This window comes from Cyclopterus lumpus, chromosome 10 (genome assembly GCF_009769545.1).
Source record: "Cyclopterus lumpus isolate fCycLum1 chromosome 10, fCycLum1.pri, whole genome shotgun sequence".
Taxonomy (NCBI): domain Eukaryota; kingdom Metazoa; phylum Chordata; class Actinopteri; order Perciformes; family Cyclopteridae; genus Cyclopterus; species Cyclopterus lumpus.
The window spans coordinates 10480655-10501138 of record NC_046975.1 but is presented as its reverse complement, the minus strand read 5'-3'; the positions used below and the strand labels follow the sequence as shown (position 1 = coordinate 10501138).

Here is a 20484-nt window from a genome sequence, read left to right as displayed (position 1 = left end):
CCATGCTTGGTGATGCTCCTTACTAATGTGTTTGTGTGTCTTACACGTGTACATCAGCGCGTGCGATCATCTCCAGGCTCATCAACATGGTTCTCGTCTCCTGTCACAACACTGTCTGGCAATGAGCGGCTCCGTCACACTGGGTGACACAGCACTCCAATTAATCACAGAGAAGGACCACTAATGAAGTAGTTATGTATTCTGAGAGTTTCATCTTGACAACCACTTTTCCCAGAACGAAATGACTGATACAGAAATACATGTAAAAGACTTAAAGGCATAGCGGTAATGGATTAGCAAACATGGAGTTTGAGAAGTGAAATGTAGCTCTGGACAAAGATCTTCATCTCTGCAAGTGTTTAATTTCAGTCTTTTTGCTACCAGTGTTGTTAAATTTTGTTTCTCGCTCATAAAATATGAATTGAGATTTCCTTGCCTTTAATTATAATGTGTCCAAGAAGAAAGTCCCGGAGTTGAGAAAACTATGTCACTGTCACCTATTCTTTGCTCCTCAGACTACTGATGCAATATCCACATCAGTAGTTAGAACTAGTCTGCTCACATTAGCAACTCATGAAGTTCGACAGTGAGATATTAATGTTGAATTAAGTTTAAAGGTTTTAGAATCGTTGGCCGTAGAACAGAAAAAGTCTTCTAAATGAGTCCTAAAAGGTCCTCTCCACTTAAACACTGATTTAATTAGTGATTGGACAGGACTTTACTGATCCTTTAAGGATTACATATCGTTTGATGATATATTGTATGATAAACTGAATACATTGCATACAATGGGACTGAGATTAAGATGCTGAAGTTTAGAAAGATCTGTATGAACAAAATAGAGAAAAATACTGTATTCCCAACTGAACACCAGTAATTAAAATATATTTCTATTTATTTCCGACAAATGATCTCTATGGTGCGATAATAGTCAGTTATTTTGTTTTGTTTTCCCATACGGTGTTTCTGTCCTAAAAAAAAAAACACCTATTACCAATGCAGGCACTTTTTAGGATGGTCCAACAGAACAATGAACAGAAGATGCTCTCATGCAGAGTACAGGCCGAATGCACAAACACTATTGAAATGTAGTCCTGTTTGTACAAACTTCTCTAAGACTGTTGATCCAATAATCTTTTAATTTGGCACGCAGCCTATTTAGAAACTCAAGACTTAAAGTTATTATAAGACTATTAATTATTATAAGTTCAACCTTCAAAAAACTTGACACGACGCTGGCAACACTTTGTAATTCTCCCTCAGCATACCAAATGTCCAGACTTTTTCAATGTTTGCAAAACCCATTGCTCTGTAATACTTTTCTGAATTCATTATCTGATCCAGTTTTGTAGAATCAAAATGCAGCAACTCTCAGCAAATATAAAACCCTACAGTTTATCCACAGTTCCCACGGCGCTTGGACCTGCCAAATGCTATTTGTGGCTACATTTCATTGAACTCCTCTCAAATGAGCCACTTGACAGCTGGCAGGGACGCCCACACAAACATACACACATTCATATGCATGTACGTGCACATTTACACAGAGATAGAGAGAGAGAGAGAAAGAGAGAGAATTGGGGGAGAGAAACAAACACAAATAATCTTAGACAGACCATTTGTAGAATAAATTAGGGGTAGAGATCAGAAGGGATGCCAAGCTATCTGAGACACAAACACATATTGATACCGCATTTATTCTAAAGCAATCATATTATTGATGATAAGACAAGTAGAGCAGTAATAGCCTTACACACACACACTATCTGCATCATGCCATATTTACATCCCTATACATACTTGTGCACATCAGTATGTTCGTATACATGTGCTGACTGAGAACAGCTGAATAAATAAACTTTATATTCTTAATCATTACAATACATGGCATCTTTGTTTAACAATATTTACTGTTAGAGGGACATATCTTGATACTGTTCATTTTTGGAAAAAGATGAGAGAGAAGAGAGAGACAGATAGAGAGAGAGAGTCAGCAAGAGAGAGAGAGAGAGAAGAGAGAGAGAGTCAGATAGAGAGAGAGAGAGAGCAAGAGTAACATAATGATGTTAGTGTAGAGCTACATGTAGATGTAGTCTCGGGGGTTCGTAAAGTGTATTGTCTTACTCATAACTCTACATTCCTCAGCCCTAAGGCTTACATCTGCTACATTGTAGAACTGCTTTGATCCTTTCTCCATGTTGCTATGGTGATCACTAACCTGAATAATATGTAAATCATCACAGTCTACAGGTCCACAGTCCACAGGTATTTCATTTTGTTTTGTAAAAAATAATGCAAGATTGGAACATAAACTGTGGTAGTCTTATGACTGTTACCATTGTCTTACCACGGTGTCTCTGATAGCAGTAGTGATTAGTGATTAATGATAGTATTATGTGATAGATTGGATTGTTGGTTGAATGAAACACGCAATTTGCGTACGTGCGTACGTGCGTACGTGCGTGCGTGCGTGCGTGCACATGCATGTGTACGTATGGCTGTGGGTGTGTAAGTCTACAAGCATAACACCTGAAATGTATTTTAATGCAATATCCTGAGCATGATTAATAGTATAATGAAACTTAATGTATCTGGACACACTACTGTTCACATATAACTAAGAAACATATTTTGTTCTTCCATACAGCTCCATGCTTAAAGACTTTCCATCTGGGATTCATTGTTATGTTTGACTGCGTGCTTCTCACACACAGACACACACCCACTCATGCTTGTGCACGTGTGTGATGTAAAGGCTTTCTGGAGCATGAAATAAGCTTTCCAAGGGAACAGTGAAGACGACAGGGGCTGCTGTCCCTTGGTATTTCTTAATTAAGTGCACACAACCTTCATCTTAAATTGTAAATGTCACCTCTGAGCTTCTGGCAACCATTCCAGCCTTTTCTCTTGGTTATGGCTCAAACCTAAAATGCTGGCGCAGCCGAATAATGCAGCACGTGGCCATACTCTTAATAAGATACCCTGGGTGAAGGGCTCTGTAGCTACAGCAGGTCAGTCATTATGTTGTAATCCCAAAGAGAAACTCAAGGATGCAATCTTGCTCATCATGTGTGAATGAAAAGAAAAAGCACATGCAGTGTAGCAACACAGAACATTTTCTCAAGAGTTGTTTTCCAAACAGGTAAACAGCTTTACTTTTCTCTCCCCTGCCTCTACTCTTTCTAACCACTTCAAATACGTTTTAGTTGAAATATTATTTTTTGTTCGGACCTCGACATGGGATCAATCCTGAGGAATGATGAGAGTGAAGTTGTGGCTTTAAAGATGAAGCCTAAAAAACAAACAATTTTGTCTGAACCCTACCTAGCCTCACCCCATTTGTCACTGTGTAACAAAAAGCTCATTTTGCTGACAGGTTAGCTTCTGTGAGTACAACTATGGGCCCTTTACCTGTGCTGTAATGGCCCTGCCAACTCTGATTATGTATTTCCAATACATGTAGCTCCTTTTATTGGGACAGAAAATATCTTGTGTCTTTTCTGTAGGACCTGCCCTATCATCTTGAAATGTTCAGTAGCACATAAGATGTCCTTCCAGCCACTGTTTCGGTTCCGTTTGGTTTGTATCTGGAGCTCAGTGGAAGAGCAGTGAGACGGCTGTAAATTTAAATGTATTTTATACAAATATCTCCATGCCCAGCTTGTAATTTCCTAATGTAATCATACGTTTGTTTGTCCTTGGTTCAGAATAAAAGGCCTGAGCATATGCTTGCATGGCTGCACACACCTCTGGCTCCAGAAATCGCTACCAATGTTTCCAGTAAAGGTGTGTACACATAGAACGTATATGGTATAACCAATAACCTGACAAAGCTTCAAACTAAACAGTGGCTCATAAAGTAAACCAGTCGATGCATGGCTTGGTAAATACCGCAAATATAGCTTAATGAAATTCATCGAGCCCTTCCGTCTGATGCTATGAACCCAGACACAACCGTTTTTGGTTTTCAAACCTATCTGGGACTTCCACAAGATGCATCGTTGTTGGTATCTACATGGAGGTAAGTCCCCCTCCTCTCCGGCACATCTAGTACGTGTGACATGAATAAACAGAAAAGCTCCCGCGGTCAAACTTGCAGGAGTAACGCAATGTGAAAATGTTCTTGACGTTTGGTGTAAACACATCTTAACACCAACCACGGTATCTAATTTGATCCATTTCAAACTGTATTCCATGAATAACTTCCGATGTTTCCCTCAGAAAGACCATATATTATACAAGGTAATCTAATTTTCCAGCCAAATCCCAGACTTCTCTGCCGCTCCTTCCTCCCTTTCCTCCACATGCAAACACATAATGCTGTATAACCTTTCAGTGCCCCTGTCAGGACTCCACCACTTTGCAATCCACTTTCTGAAACAGCGCACACATGGCTGAGCACACACTACCATACAGTGCTGAAGAGGGTATGAGACGAGCTGTGACAAGGCCAGGGCCTCAAGAAGAGAGGCATGGAGCAGCCAGGGAAAACCTTTCAGCCATTCAACACCTTAGGGACATTTACAAGTCCTGTGTAGGTCCTTCACTATAACAAAGATGTGAAATTAAACATCAAATGTTAGAGGAGTCGTTAGTAGCATCTTACATAATTTTATGACAGCCTTTGCACCTAATTATGAAAAGATGGATACATTTTAGTGTGTCATAAGAAATGTCTGAAATGTCTACAAAGTATCAAGTTTACACAAAAGAGACCTATATGTATTATCTGTGACTCAATTATACTCATATTTCTTCTAGTCTCGCCTTCATCATCATGACACAAATGTTCCCAGTGCACCACTTTTCATACAGAAGACTTTGATGATTGAACCCTTCAAACGTTCAAAGGGTGTTACAAAAGGTTTAATATGACAGACCACCTAGAGCACTACCTGCAATCATGATTATCTCCACATTCACATCGATTATCATGCGGTTCCCTGCACTTCATACTCAGTTGTCGCTCTGTGGTTGCTGATATGGAGCTACATTATTGATTGCAACCCATTAACAGTGATAAGAGTGCAGAGTTGCAGCCTGAACGATCACAACTCATGGCGAAGCCATCACTCAGTGAGTGACCTGCACTTTCAACTGGAATACACATCAACAGGTACAATTTACATCAGGTGCTTTCTATAAAACAGAGCTGAAGTATGACAGTGGGTATACATTTTTTGTAAAAAACAAAACAAAAAAAAGTAAATGAGGAAAATATATGAGATGCTATCTTCAAAAAAATATGTATATTCTCTGCAATAATTGTGCAGGTTGGACGCCTAAAGAAAAGAAAAGTGTAAATCTCACTGGACTCGGCACTGTGCCATGTTGAATTGCCAACAACAAACAAACATTTGGTGGTGAAATGGCTCAAAAAGACAGTGTCATTGATTGAAAGGAATGGCTTAGTGCTAATAGGAGTCAATTGAGCATACTCATTTACTCTTTGTAAGATATCAAGTAACCGTTTCTTTAGAATATTGAACCCTGGGACTAATACTAGAAAACGAATTATAAATGACGATGACAGCCGGTACACGAATTGTATGCAGTCAGCGGTTCTGCTTATGTGCCGTAGTCAAGCTCTTTTAGATATGTGCACCACAGCCGACTGCATATTCCTCTCTCCTCTCTTTTGCCCAGGGTGCATTAAATGGATTAAAGCGCTAAGAGCAGCCAAGCATATGTTCATTTTCTCCACACAGAGTGAGAGCTGCAGACAGCAAATTATGGAGTGTCACAAAGTCCCTGGACCATCTCGCCAGATCAAAGATGGAAGATTAAGATCTTCAGAGTAGATACAATCTTCTTCATTCAGCAGCTTTTATGCAGCACTGTTTGTTTACTTTTTGCCCAACATAAGCAGGAGGTACAACACTACTATGTGAGAAAAGATAGGAGTAACAATGTATTCAAATATGGTGGCCAAGAAACTGTGTTAAAATCTTAAATATATTTTTTCTCTGGTCAGCTTTTGGTTCAATGGCATGATTTAAAGTTAAGCATACGTTAGAAACAAAGAGTGCCTACAGTGTGTCAAATGAGTATTTATGTGGAATTGATCACATATTCTTCTAAATTGATAATCTGTAATGGCAATACAGGTCTCTATGGGTGATAGCTGGCCAATCGGGACTATCAAATATGTTCGGACCCAGAGTATATAAAGCAGCTCACACTGCTGTCTGTGCTTATAGAACTAACTACATTGTAACCTTCGTTCTGACTCACACAGGCTGCGTCCTCTACAACATGATGCTAAGGGTAGAGTGGGAGGAACCTGATGGATGCACACTCTGCCTTGATATAACATCGACCCAACCACACTGATCCTGACTGATTGGAAGTTAGGGATGAGGGGTTGATACACAGCTGTAGTGGTTATAAATCGCTGGTCGAATTCCCCAGGATGCTGATGTACCAGACATGAGAGATTGTCGTCATCATTATAATCTGCAGACAAATCCGGTGTCTCAGCTGGCTCGAGCTGTGGCCGGCACAGAGGCACACATTAGAAAGCCTCAAAGAGAACGAATGCTACACAAATGCTGCACAGTGGTGGACTTTGGTCCAAGCTGAGGCATGGGAAGAGTGTGGCCTGGCTGAACCCAAGCAGGCAGGCAGCAGGGGCTGATGAAACTGCCACTTGGTATTCGCTGCACACCCGCTAAAACATACCAGCACTCGGTAAGACAGCGGTAAGGGAGCGAGATGGAGGAAAAGAATGGGAGGGAGAGCTGCTACAGACCGGCCAGAACCAGACAGCAGGGAGGCTGGGTTACAACATCAACCACTCAGCTTGGACTGAACCTGAGCCGCTGTGACGCTATGCTAAAGGACCAAATATTACAGTTTACTTTGCTGTATAATCTTGACAATGTGGGGAAACACCTCGTCATGTCAATAAACATGACAAGATGTGAAGGGGAAATGCAGCTTTGACAAAGAGAGAAGATGCATCTCAGTGAGTAATGTGATAGTGTTTGAACACCTTGTCATTAGTACAAGAGCTATGGGCAGAACTGTAACTTTTATTACAGAGAAGCTAATAATATTCCCTCTTCAGCTCCTTATGTTGCTGTTAAATATGGAGGAACATTGACATGGGAACATCATTTCCTGTGCAGTTCAACACAATGCATGAATTAATATTGCAGACAGAGACTTTGTGAAAACGTGTCCCGAGTCAGAATATTTGTTTACAATGTGTGAACTGCAGAGTTGGTAGTCACAAAAGGGTGGAATTGGGAGGGGCGTGAGGGTGATATCTCATCGGGTGCAGCAATAGGAGGAGGAGAGGGAGGCAGCCGGGCTGTATTTCGAAGAGAATGAGTGTCACTCTGTGTCGTTCCGCTGTCAGGCGAGCTGCTGAGAGCTGTGTGCTTCACTGAAGGGTGACAGCAGAGAGACAGAGCCGCACTGACGCTGTCACGGACACTCTGCCTCTCAGTTTTTCGCTGTGGGCAGCTGGCTGGTGTAACCGGCTGCTGGACCTGAGTGGCTAATCATGTCATTTTCACTATGTAAGTGAAAGCTATAGCCAACTGTTAGCTAATGGTCTCATTTATAAAACCTTTTGCACAAAAAATTTGGAGCAGGCTGGAATTAATTTAGTAAAGGTCAGTTGTATTAGCCTTTGGCGGTAGCTCGGACACACTGCCAACACTTAAAACATCCGTCTTATTTACTGTATCTATACAACTTAAAAGGTCAGGTCAGGTAAATATAAATAATTAGATCAGGAATGAATATAGGCACACAATCTGAACCATGCAGAGTTCCAGATCAGAGCACAGGCTGGTTGGTAGACTTTGGGGAGAGAATATTGCTACGCAGTCCTGACTTTCTCCTCTCAGCTTCTGACTGATGAATCAAACGTAGTCAGGCGGAACCTCCCCAGCCTGAACATAGATTCAAAATAACCAGCCAGGGAAACTGCATCTCCTTGCTATCTAAGGAGGATTATTGAACTATGACGGATGATTTTTCCCCTGCTCTGCCATTTCACTTGTGAAATATTCCTCATTGGCTATTCCTCTGCTCTATATTTCATTTTACATATTTCTGTTTTACTGCCCTGTGGCAGTAAACTACTTCTCTATTGCTGCTCTATTTTTTACCTCCACCACACTTGATTTCAAAAGCAAGCAAACACATTCAAGTAAATGCACACACACACACACACACACACACAGATATGTGTTGGTGTTAAGATGTATAATAGATAAAGGGTTAATACATTTAATCATATTAGTTTTAATTCAATAATCAGCAATATTTGGCCGTTTTTTTCCTTTTAATTTTAGTTTAATTCATAATCATTGAGCTAACAAGTAAACATCTGACTCAACATATCTGACAGGGTGACTGGAAAATGGTTCTCTAGGTCTGCCTCTCATTTATACTGTATGTATATTTTTCCTACAGCAGACCAACGAGTGTGCTGTTTCATAGATGGAAGTGGACCCAAATGGACAGTTAAGAGAAATGCCTCTGCGGCATTCACCCAACCCCAGTGTTATGGAGATGTATAGCTCTATACTTGGCTTGCTACCTCCCTCCCTCAGTTTAAAATCCTTTTCTCCCTGATAGAATTTAGATGCAGCTCACATTGGACAGCGATTAGGGCATTATGTAACGAAATGCAAAACATTCTCGATTGTATGTAAAATTTCGAAAGACCTGCAAAAGTGAAAAGCGTATTCAGCAGTGAAGGTGACTGAATATTGTGTAGTTATGAAGGCAATCCAGAGGAAGAAAAACAAGACATCGTTTTGGCTTTCATCAGACAGCACCGTCTTGTTTGCGTAGTATAAATGTTCTCTACAGGGGTGTCGCTGTCTCTGGACAGCACTAAAGTGTGCCCTTTGCCCTCAATAAATATTGTCTTTATGGCCTGGGGGAAGTGAGGGAAAGTGGTAACAAGCTATTACATGGATGAGCTGAATATCTTAACCTCATTCGCCTTTTATCAATGACGATTCTGCAAAGTGACCAGCAGAGACCATCAGAGCTGAACATCTGTTTGGCTAACCTCCTTCACCCATCGTTCCTCAGTGACACCGGGCTGAACCATCACAGCTTGCCGACCTTCCTCTCCATATCTGTCTGTCTGTCTGTCTGTATGCCAGAGAGAAGGCCGAGCTATTGAACTCAACCCAATGAAAAAGGCACAAGGTCTTTACAGCAAAGCCATTTTTTAACTGACGACGGCTGAAGGAGAAGCTTGCTGTCAGAAAAGGTTTTGCCACATTGCAACAAGGTCTGTGCTGAGTTGTGGCGCTCCACTGTCGATGTTAATGGCACAGCTTGGTCAAATTGAAATATGTTCTGAATGTAGACTGAATGTAAAGCATATAACTTGAGGCAGGACTGAACACTCCCAATAACTATTCTCAGGGGCTGTGCCTATGATCAACAACAGCTGGTTTACTGACATGATGTATCTATAGGGACTAATTATGTCCCTTTGTGCATGTGGGAGTCTGCAATTATTTAATTATTATTAATCTGGCAATTATTTTCCTTAATAACAAAAAAAATACAATATATTTAAAAGAGAATGTATCTGCAAATATTCAAATGTTGTTGACGAACCATAAAAGAAATATCCAGATTATTGCAAATTAATTGTATGTCAACCAAATAATCAATCAATCGCCCAAATGTTTGAGCTCTATTTACAATACTTACCTTCACCTGAGAGAAAACATCATATAAACTCTTGAGACATAAGCTCAATGATTATAGACCAATCAGAAAAAAAGCCCTCTATAGCCCAGAGTTCAGGTGACACTTGTTACTTGTTTTAGCCAAACATCAGTCCAAAAAGCACAATATATATTCACTTTACAATCATACAAGAAAAGCATCAAAACCTCATGTTGAATGAGCTGCTGTAGTTGTTTTAGCCCGACATGACCCACCACAAAACAAAGTATGCATTTCAGAATCAGAATAAGAGACTCAGACATGCAGAGCAGACTGTAACCTTAGGTCCCATCAGAGCACCTGGGACCAGCATATGGCTACACTTTACCAGAGAGGCTGTGGGGTTAAGTTTGCAGACCTATTCATTTTCAGGTTGTGGTGAAGGTCATGTGGTGCGATGATCACATAAATATTGTAGAAGTGAGTCAGAGGAGCAGCTCAGCTCAAGACCAACAGGTCAGCTAATTTAGGTCAAGTGGAACCAAAGGAAGTCTTCAAACAAGTGGCCAAGCAGATGTTGCAATTTTCATTATAGTTTTATGTCATGATGTTCCCGATGATGACTTTTTCCCCCCAGTGTGACACAGTACCAACACAAGAGTTGGTCCGACAAAGGGTTTCATTCAGTGATTGTAGCTCCAACTGAAGCTGGAAGCATGCAGATACGTACCTCTTTAGATTAAAAATGAAAATATAACATTTCTAAATAAAGACAAAAAGGAACGATCTCTAGCATTTGTCACAATAAAGCACTTGAGAGATTGAAGCACTCTCTACTGGTACATGTGAATAAATCACTGACGTTGAACATTCATAGAAACACTGTTTATACTGTCCAGATAACGCTGTAGGACAGTGGTCACCAACCTTTTTAAGCCCAAGATCCCTGACCTCTGCTTTGGTGACAGGCAAGATCTCCCTATTGAGGCGTTGAGAGAAAAACACAGGCCAGACTGGACTTACAACTTCAGGCTTTTTATTTGGCCTAATTGTAATTGAATGAAATCAAACACTTTGGTCCAGCTTTCAAATTGATGGGACCAAGAACACACTAAATGACTTAATTTCAGTGCAACATAAAAAGTAAATTATTTGTTAACCGCACACAATATGAATGAGAAAAAACACATTTGCAATGAGCAGGCTGGATGAACTCGTTCCGGGGAGCACAGGTGAGAACACTTCGGCTGTGTAAGAACCCACTTTCAGGCGTTCGTGGATGGATCAGGCGATCAGAGATCTTTTCTGACGTTGATCTTCTGAAGTCCGTCAGAAAACATTTCAGAAGACACTTCAGAAAATGTTCGAGAATGAGGAACTATGCGTTTCTGAATTTATTTTTATTTTATTTTGGAGAGCGACAGGGAAAGTCGCCGAGATCGACCCGTCGATCACGATCATTCATCTTCATTTGTCTGGTTCTAAATGCTAACGAAAACAGGAGTGACTCTGAGAGGAGGGAGAGAGAGAGAGAGAGAGAGAGAGAGATGTGGAGGGAGTTCAGTTCAGTGTGTTAACAAAACTACAGCTTCCACTGAAATCCATTTCTGAGGGAGAGCTTTTTTTTCCATGTTTGCATCTGTTGCTTAATGGAATTTGCAGAGGAAAAAAAATGATGGGCCGCATCCTCCTAAAGGTTGTGAACTCCATCGGGAATAAGTCACATTCACTCCCAATCTTATTAACTATCCTTCTAAACCTTTCTCCATCTCCACCTCCAAGACAATAATGTTTTGTCGAGACACACAATAAACAAAACACACGGGGGGAAAGGAAAGCCCATATCACACTTGTGTGATTGCATTCTCTTTTGTTAAGTTTGCTAGCATCCCAAACTTTTCCCAAGATGTTCATCGTCTTTTGATTTCTTGCTTTCAGTGACTCAGAGAGTCTTGACTGGGGTTTCAGCCCGGATGGGTGGTACAGTCTGCTTTGGTCATTTAAACACTTGGTGATCAATGATTGAGTGGGAGTTCTGAGGAACCCAAACAAGAACATTGTGCTGATGAGGCAGTGTCTTGCTGCCAGTTTATATAATCAAACCTATTACTCAGATCCTGTCTGATGTGCATTCACCCTCATGTCAGGTGAGCTCACTCAGATATTCTCAATTGCGTAACCATACAGCACATATTGTAAGAAGGCATGGTCATATATACACGCCTATTATTCTGTGAACACCTGTTTGTGTGAGACGAGACAACATAAGCCACACATCTAACATAACAACCTTTTACCATGGATTCATAACCTAATTAACTTGTACATCCTTTAGGCTTGCTGGCCCAGCATTAAACATGGTTAATTGTTTGACAAGGCGAGAAAGGTAAGGCAAAACCATTCAGTGGACATTTTCCACATAAATTACACCCTGATGCTCTTTCTTTCTTTCTTTCCACTCAAGCTGTTGCTTTTACCCACCGCCACAAACCATTTTCAAATAGGCAGGCAGCTTTGGCTGTTAGAGGAGAGAGACCAGGTGGTGACAGACGGATAGGCAGACAATGACAGAGAGAGGGGGGAACATGGAGATTAACAGAGAGAGACAAAAGCGAAACAGTATAGGTGGGCAACAAGCTCAGAAAGTTAAAGTGAGAAACAAGTCAGAAGCGCTCGCTAAATGGATGCCATCTGGCCCTAGCAGGGAAGTCAATTGTGTAAAGAGAAGAAAAGAAGCAACCATGCCAAGCCCTCAGACAGAGGAATGAGTCCTGCAGCAGCACACATCTTTTTGTCTGTATTTGTATTTTATGTGACCAGAAATACAATTGTGTGAGGCAAGCAGGCAGCCAGCATGTCAATTGAGGCTTACAGCAACAAGAGAGCAGATTTATTGATTACCTGTTGGCAGGGATAAGAGGGGTTTGCTGGAGAATTCTACCTGGAAGAGAGAGAAAGATTGTGAAAAGTGGATTAGATGTGAGATACATTGAGGAAAGAGAGAATGTCAATGTGAATTACAAAAAGTGCCTGTGTGTATGCGCTGGTGTGACAGTGTGTGTATAGGTATATGATTGGGAGACTTAATACAACTTCATAATAATGGTGAACTACAGAAGAGAAAGGATTTGCAAAAAATACGGAAATGTGAACTGGAAACCAATTTTAGGACTAATGGCCTACATTCTTTTAATGCTCTAACACTGTAGATTCTGTAGAATACACAATGAGACGTTTTAATCTTCAAGGAAGTCCAGGACTGACCTTCACATATCAGCCTTCACCTTTCCCACAGAATGAATCGGTTGTGTTGTCCTGCATGAGTCCTGTCGGACTGGCCGGGACCGCCTGCAGTGACAGAAAGGATTAGGCTCATTGCCGATGGCTTTGTTTGATTGGCTCACAGTCTCAAATCCTTTCAAATAACTACACACATATTTAGGTTGTATCACAGCAATTGAAAACAGATTAAAGACAGTGGTGGCAATGCTACCAGAATGAAGTTAATGTTTGCAGCTTCCTAGAGCCCAGACATGTGACAGGCAGAGTATCTTTGTCCAGCAAGGCTCATTTCACAGTACACTGGGGAGATCATTGTGTCCCCTCTTTCATAATCCTAAAAGGATTTTTGCAGATTCAAGGATTTACTACATTTGACACGAAATGTTGGCAGCCTTTGCTCTAGGCTGACAGAGGATTTGTCAGTGATTGAATGGACAGAATGAGTGTGCAACATGAATTTGAAGACATACATGTAAAATTAGATATAGCAGTAATTGAAACGAGATCTACCATCTTTATGCTGCATTATCTTATCTCGTGTTTGTGGTCCAAAATATGTTCAGCTATGGTTAAGTTGTTTATTGTTACAAAAATTAAGGCTTTAAGAAGTTACTTGTATTGCAGTTTTCTACCACAACCTCCTCGGCAAGTCAATTTGTCACTGACTGATAACCATCAGCTATTCAACACTGCTTTTGGCTTAATCAACTTCTTATATGTATTTGATTGATTTGTCTTAATCAGGAGTTAAATATATTCAGTATATATGTAGCGTGAACGTTAGTTCATGGGGAAAATAGTGATTGATGGGGACAATTCTGGTGTCAGTGCATTGTGATACAGAGAATCTCAAATGTACAGATATATATGGATATACAGTAAGCCTAACATCCTCTTTTATTGTCTGGCTATGCTCCAACCCGGGTAATTTATGAATAACCCATTGACCCTGCTCAAGCACCAAAGAAAATATCATTCCTCTCATTGATTGCAGTTCCTAATCACATTTTAAAAATATGGATGTCCTTAGACAAGTCAAAGAGTCCACAGCTATGCTAGCAAATCTGTGGGCTGTACTAGGGCACAGTGTGTTGCTGAGGCGGATGGGAACTGTTATGTGCGCAGCTGCAGGACACTGGACCCAAACGCCGTCAACACTGGAAAAGGCAACTTTATTGCTCAACAGGATTCAAAACAAACAAAACAGGCTCACACACATGATCTTCAATGATCTAGACAAGACGAACCGACAAAGGGGAATGACATGAACAGGACTTAAATACAGAGGGCTGGTGCAGGTGATTGGACACAGGAGGAAACAATCAGGGACAGGGCAGACAATCACAGGGACAGGAAGTGCAGACAGGAACACTATTAGTTTAACAGACATTTGGTCATAAATCAAAGTATTGGATGACGACACAGATCATGGTACGAGAGTTAAAGTCAGAGGATCATTAACATTATTAGGATTCATTGTCTGGGGACCATGAATGTCAAATGTTCATCCAACAACTTCTTCAAACTCAAAAACGACAAGTCTGAAATCCTCATCATCAGCCCCAAATCACTACACAAATTACACCACAATGATGGCACCTCTGTTCCTGCTTCCACACACACATCTATAACCTTGGTGTCATCTTTGATCCAACCCTCTCCTTTGAATGCCACGTCAAGCACATCACAAAAAACGCCTTCTTTCATCTTAAAAACATTGCCCGTCTACTCCTGTCCCTTTCCTCTTCAGTAGCTGAAACACTCATCCATGCCTTCATCACCTCTCGACTTGACTACTGCAACAGCATCCTGTACGGCACATCCACCAAAATCATCAACAAACTACCATACATCCAGAATTCAGCTGCCTGTCTCCTCTCCCACTCCACCAGAGACCACATCACCCCAGTCCTTCAAAACCTCCACTGGCTCCCCAAACAGCTAAGAATCCAGTTCAAGATCTCCTCAACACCTACAAATCCCTTCACAACCTCGCCCCTTCATACCTTTATGACCTCCTGCACCGACATGCTCCCACCCCGCAACCTCAGATCTGCAGACGCCAACCTCCTTACCCCCCTACTCTGTCCAAACATCGGTCCTGGGGGCCACGGTCCCTCTGCAACTCTCTCCCCCATCACCTCAGAAATTCTCCATCACTCGCCACTTTCAAAACAGCACCTAAAACCCCATTTATTTAAATCTGCATTTAGCCTGTGATACTAGTTTTTTTATTATTTTTGCTTCTCACAATTGTCATCTTTTTTTTGTTTTGCTGTTGCTTTTCTTGTTTGTCTTTACCACATAAAGCGCCTTGAGTACCTTTTAAGGCGTTATACAAATACAATATATTATTATTATTCATAGCAAATTCTATATTTCTGTGGTAAATTGACCGATAGAATTTCCATCAATAGAGCTCCATGTATATTTAACCTTGTAAGCTATAGTACCAGCCAATAAAGATGACTAACATTACTGCTGCCGTAAATAGCTTTAGTTCACATGATCAAAAGTAATATAAGTCCACTACTACCACCAGAACTGACCAACAGAGCAGTATACAACTATGGGAGCACAAACTCCTCATAAAGGAAAACCAATATTAGATTAAATTGACAAAATGCCAGCACTGTTGCTAATGCATTCTTATGTCCATGAATTATTTAGTCAGCCAGAGGACATAAACTCAGCCTATACCTCTGTCTGTCCATCATAAGTAATCACTGAGATAGCATTCATTGTCTGGCTTTTCAAGGCAATAACATATAGTCTTATGACTCTTCAATTTCCAGTTAGTGCTGCACAACTGCGCATTATTGCAGTGCAATAAGTTTCTGTAGATTCCATCACTGATTAAAATGACAATTTATAAATCCTGCATTTAACAGACACAGTGCATCAGAGAGCTTTACAATTAGCGCAACAGTAAAATAAGTGAACATTTCTCAAGCATCAACAGGGTAAGTAGCCAGATAATTCATGTTGAAGTGCTATGCTAATTGCCACTGGAAAGGACTCTTTAATTCATATTATTAGGAATCTACATTTGAGACGCAGTATCCAACCGCTGCGATTGGAAATAGGCTAAACTAATTAAGTCTGAATAATGTTGCACGAGCAGAATTAATTTTACATTCATTTCTCCTAAATGCAGAAATCAATGTTGTTAAATAAAAGCTCAAGGTTCGCCATATGAATACGCCTGTTGACAAGTTACCATTTAATTAAATAGGCTATATACACTATTCTTCATATTTTCACGCAATATTTCCTGATAATGCATTTAATCAAATATATAAAATGTTTCTTTTTAATATCTGTTTTTTATTGAATTGTGATCCCTTACAAGGAAGGAAGGGAAAAAAGATCACTTTTAAAACACTTCATTAGTTTATTTTGTATTAGTTTATTTTGGACCCATTTTAAGTTATATTTAGATTCATTAATATTTGATATTGGCTGACCAACCATTGCTTGGGATTTAGCCATTATGAGTTTGTAGTCAAACACTGAGCTATCATGTTTTATCTCGTCCTCCAGCGATTGTGATATATTAGTTAGGTAGAGGATCAGGTCATCCGCATAGACGGCTTATTTGTGCTCTTCTTGTCCCGGTACAAAGTCCTGTATTTTAGAGTTGCGTCTTATTTCTTTAATGTTTTTCCAAACATTTATCATTAAAATTTCTGTTTTGCCCTCTTTAACACGATTGCTGTTTTCTCTGATTAGTGTTTTATATTCTCAAACCTCGAACAAGGCAAAAACGTTAACCCAACCTCAATTGATGCTATCATATCCCTGGGTAGCTTTTTGTATGTATGTATGTATGTATGTATGTATGTATGTATGTATGTATGTATGTATGTATGTATGTATAACAATTAAAATGGATACTATCCCTACAAATCTTCCTGGAGGAAAGGGCGCCAGGACTCTTTCCCTCGGTTAACTTATTTCCTCTCTTATATTACCTGGCATAAGATCCTAAATAGGGAAAATGTGAATTACCTTCTCTATAGTCTAAATTGTACTTACTTTAGATACAAATTGTTTGCAGCATTCAGTTTATTACATACTCTTTATGCCAAAAATGAAATAGTAGTAATAATAATAGTAGAAATTATAACAAACTAAATCCATACTCTTGTCTTCTATATGTCCTCTTTTACCAATCATAGCAATGTCTCAAGTAGTAAGAGAGAGAGAGAGAGAGAGAGAGAGAGAGAGAGAGAGAATGAAACATGTTGTATCTATTTTAACATCTTCTCCAACTTACTGGAGCAATTTATTAAAGCTTAATTCACCAAGCAAGGCATTAAGGTTAAACTGTTGTGTTTTTGTTTATGTGCTGGGAAGAATTAGCCATGATTAAGGACTAACAATGTTAACCAACTCTACCCTCTTTGGAAATGCACCTTCTTATTAAAGGAATTATATAATAATTTTGAGTTGATCCTATTTTCTGTGGTTGATATGCTCTGAAACACATACATCCTCTATTGACTAAGGATCAGTAACAATCAGTATAATGGAGGGCAACTTGTTTACCCTCTCCTCAGGGGTTCTCAGTGCTATGTCAAAGACAGGGCAGCAGCTCTCAGGCTGTACTATTTGTATTCACAATAGCTAAGATGTCGTTCATCTTTCTTCTCAGAGCATTTTGAGTCTTTCACTGCAAGTTTCCTTTCAAATCCCACAGAAACATAAAACTAATGTTTTAATGGGCTTCACTTGTGTAGTTACATGTAATAAAGAACATTGGGCCATTGGTATTTTCTTCTTTTTTAGCCATTAGGGATCTTGTTTTCTTTTCAGATATTAAACTCACTGTCTATTCTATTGTAATGACCTCCCTGGAATCGATTGGAAGATATTTTGAATGGTTTATAAACATAAAATGTTTCTGATCCCAAGTGCATGTCCGATATGTCATCTGGTAGCTGTTTCCTGCCTGTAACATAGATACTATAGACCAAACCTTAGGGAATGTGAAATATGAAAAGAGAAAGAGAACGCAAGAGAGAAAAGGAAAAGGACATTTAAGTTGATGTTTGTTTCGCTGGGGTATTCTAATTATTGACTAATGCAATTGCATACATTGGTTTTAATCTTGTCTAGTCTGACCACTTGCTTTATACTGCACATACAAGTTATAGTATACTCTGAGCTGCCAGAAGCTGTTTATATAAGTGTATAAAGACTGACTTACTGGTTGGTTGGTTGGTTGGTTGGTTGATTGATTGAGCGATTTAACGCTATGTCAACCTGTATCTCTCATTTCTGAACACCTGATCAGACTGGAGCTGAAACTATTCAGCAATGCTGCTGTATATTATGCAGCGTCCCTAAAAGCTTCTGTATATAATGCAGCTACCCTACAAGCTGCTGTATATAATGCAGCGTCCCTACAAGCTGCTGTATATAATGCAGCGTCCCTAAAAGCTGATGTATATAATGCAGCGTCCCTAAAAGCTTCTGTATATAATGCAGCTACCCTACAAGCTGCTGTATATAATGCAGCGTCCCTACAAGCTGCTGTATATAATGCAGCGTCCCTAAAAGCTGATGTATATAATGCAGCGTCCCTAAAAGCTTCTGTATATAATGCAGCTACCCTACAAGCTGCTGTATATAATGCAGCGTCCCTACAAGCTGCTGTAGATAATGCAGCGTCCCTACAAGCTAATGAGAGCCCTGTTAGAATGCAGGCCTGGGAGGATAATAAGTAAAAGGTTATTCTTCACAGATCCTGAGGCCTGGTGAGCTGCTTCTGCAGAATGGGACACTGGAGCAGAGCGGGTTTGTGATAACCTGACCTCTGGTGCTCGAGGAAATGTTGGCATCTGTCCACAGTGGCTGCAGGGGGATCGAAGAGCGTCTGGCTAGTCCTCTCTCTCCTCGTAGCGGCCACATCACTATTCTCATCCACCCACTATCCCTCCCGTCCACACGAGGCTTCAACAAGCTACCGAGAACCGTAGCCATAGCAACGGGCCGTCCTGCCAATGTCCTTGGGGATCATTTCTTGACAGAATTCCTCGGTGTCCTCTCTCGTTAAAAGGTCTGCCCCTCTGCTGAATGGCTGTTTATCTTTGCAAGCTCAGTGTCCCCCCGGCTACCTTCATCGCTCTCCCTTCTCTTCAGCTCACCACTTGTTTTGAATGCCAAAACTCTATTTATTTATTTTTTATATTCTATATTAAGTGAAGAAAAGCTGTAAATTCGGTGTCCTCCACAAAGCGCCAGGAGAAAAACTCACAGAGGATCACACATTCCTCTGTTACTGATTCAATAACAGTTTTGTATAACGATTATGATGGTATAGGTCATCATTTCCAGCTGTCAGTGTCCCTATATAAGCTTGATGTACACAAATATCCAGTGACTTTCAGAATACAATGAAAGCTCTATGAATAATAGACACAGTAAAAATGCAGACTATTCACAAGAAATAATATTTATAAAGTATCCTTGATGAGGTCAAATCTCGGCGACTCTGCACATGAGAAGAGGTGCTGAGGAGTCGCTGACATTCATAATGACACACACACCTGATGAACAGCTAGCCACTGGCACCTCCTTGAAGATCCAACATAATGGATGTCCTTCCAGCAACTTTAGATGGAGACAAACGATGGAAAGACAAAGACCTTAGTGCAACATAAAGAAGGGAAATAAATGGGGAGCGGTGTGTCAGAACCATTGGGAGAATTTAAGGGAAAAAATATAATTATCAATAAAAAAGTTGGTGAAGTGTCATTTGTCACCGCTGTGCACGTTTAATACATGCAGATGATCTTTTGTAAGTCAGCTGAATATGAATACAGACTTTGTATTCAAATGTAATCTTTTTGAATGATTAGCATAATTGAAAATCAAAGCCAACGTAATGTAATAGATTTTCTCTCATTGACTGAGCTCAATATGAAGCCTATCTGCGATGCATCAACCCTCATCTGATACCACGATAGAAGGTAGTATCAGTTATGCATCGCTGGAATTGTAAATGAGCCATGCTCCCCGTAAGCCACTGTTATCAGAAACAGCAAGTGACAAGAATATAAATCTGAACTATTGACTGATGTTACTCAGCCTCCTGTTCCTGGTAGTTGGTTCTCTGCCTGTGGCACTCAGAAAGATATTTGCTCTCCACAGTGTATCCCTGCATAATAATCAACACGATTGTCATGCTCTTTATTCGTATCTATGTTGTAGCCCATTTGCACCGTTAACATCACAATCAGTGCCTCGTCTTTAGTCGGCGATGATCTGAGTTCTAGATCACAGATATGAGCACAACAATCATCTGGCTCTCTTTCCATCCATTTTTCTGCAACAAACAGAAACCCACGCGTCACATACACACTCACACAAAGTCTTTTAGTAATCTTGCTTTCACTTCCTCCCACACAGGCATCTGTAAAAGAGCATGTGTGGTTCACAGCAGCAGCTTGGTCCACACTGGGAGAGGTTGGCAGATTCTATGTCTGAATGTTATAGGTCCTTGATGATTGCAGTTTCTCATAAATGTCATATGCTTTTACA

General features: G+C 40.3%; 1 long non-coding RNA gene across 1 annotated transcript in view; it reads right to left on the bottom strand.

The window, feature by feature from the left end:
* Positions 1–10805: 10805 nt before the first annotated feature.
* Positions 10806–20484, bottom strand: part of LOC117737158 — a 30045-nt gene continuing 20366 nt past the window's right edge. The window contains exons 3-5 of the long non-coding RNA XR_004610019.1: positions 12919–13002; positions 12556–12595; positions 10806–11163 (exon numbers count right to left, since the gene is read on the bottom strand). This is a non-coding gene — a long non-coding RNA (uncharacterized LOC117737158). The remainder of the gene's footprint in view (positions 11164–12555; positions 12596–12918; positions 13003–20484) is intronic.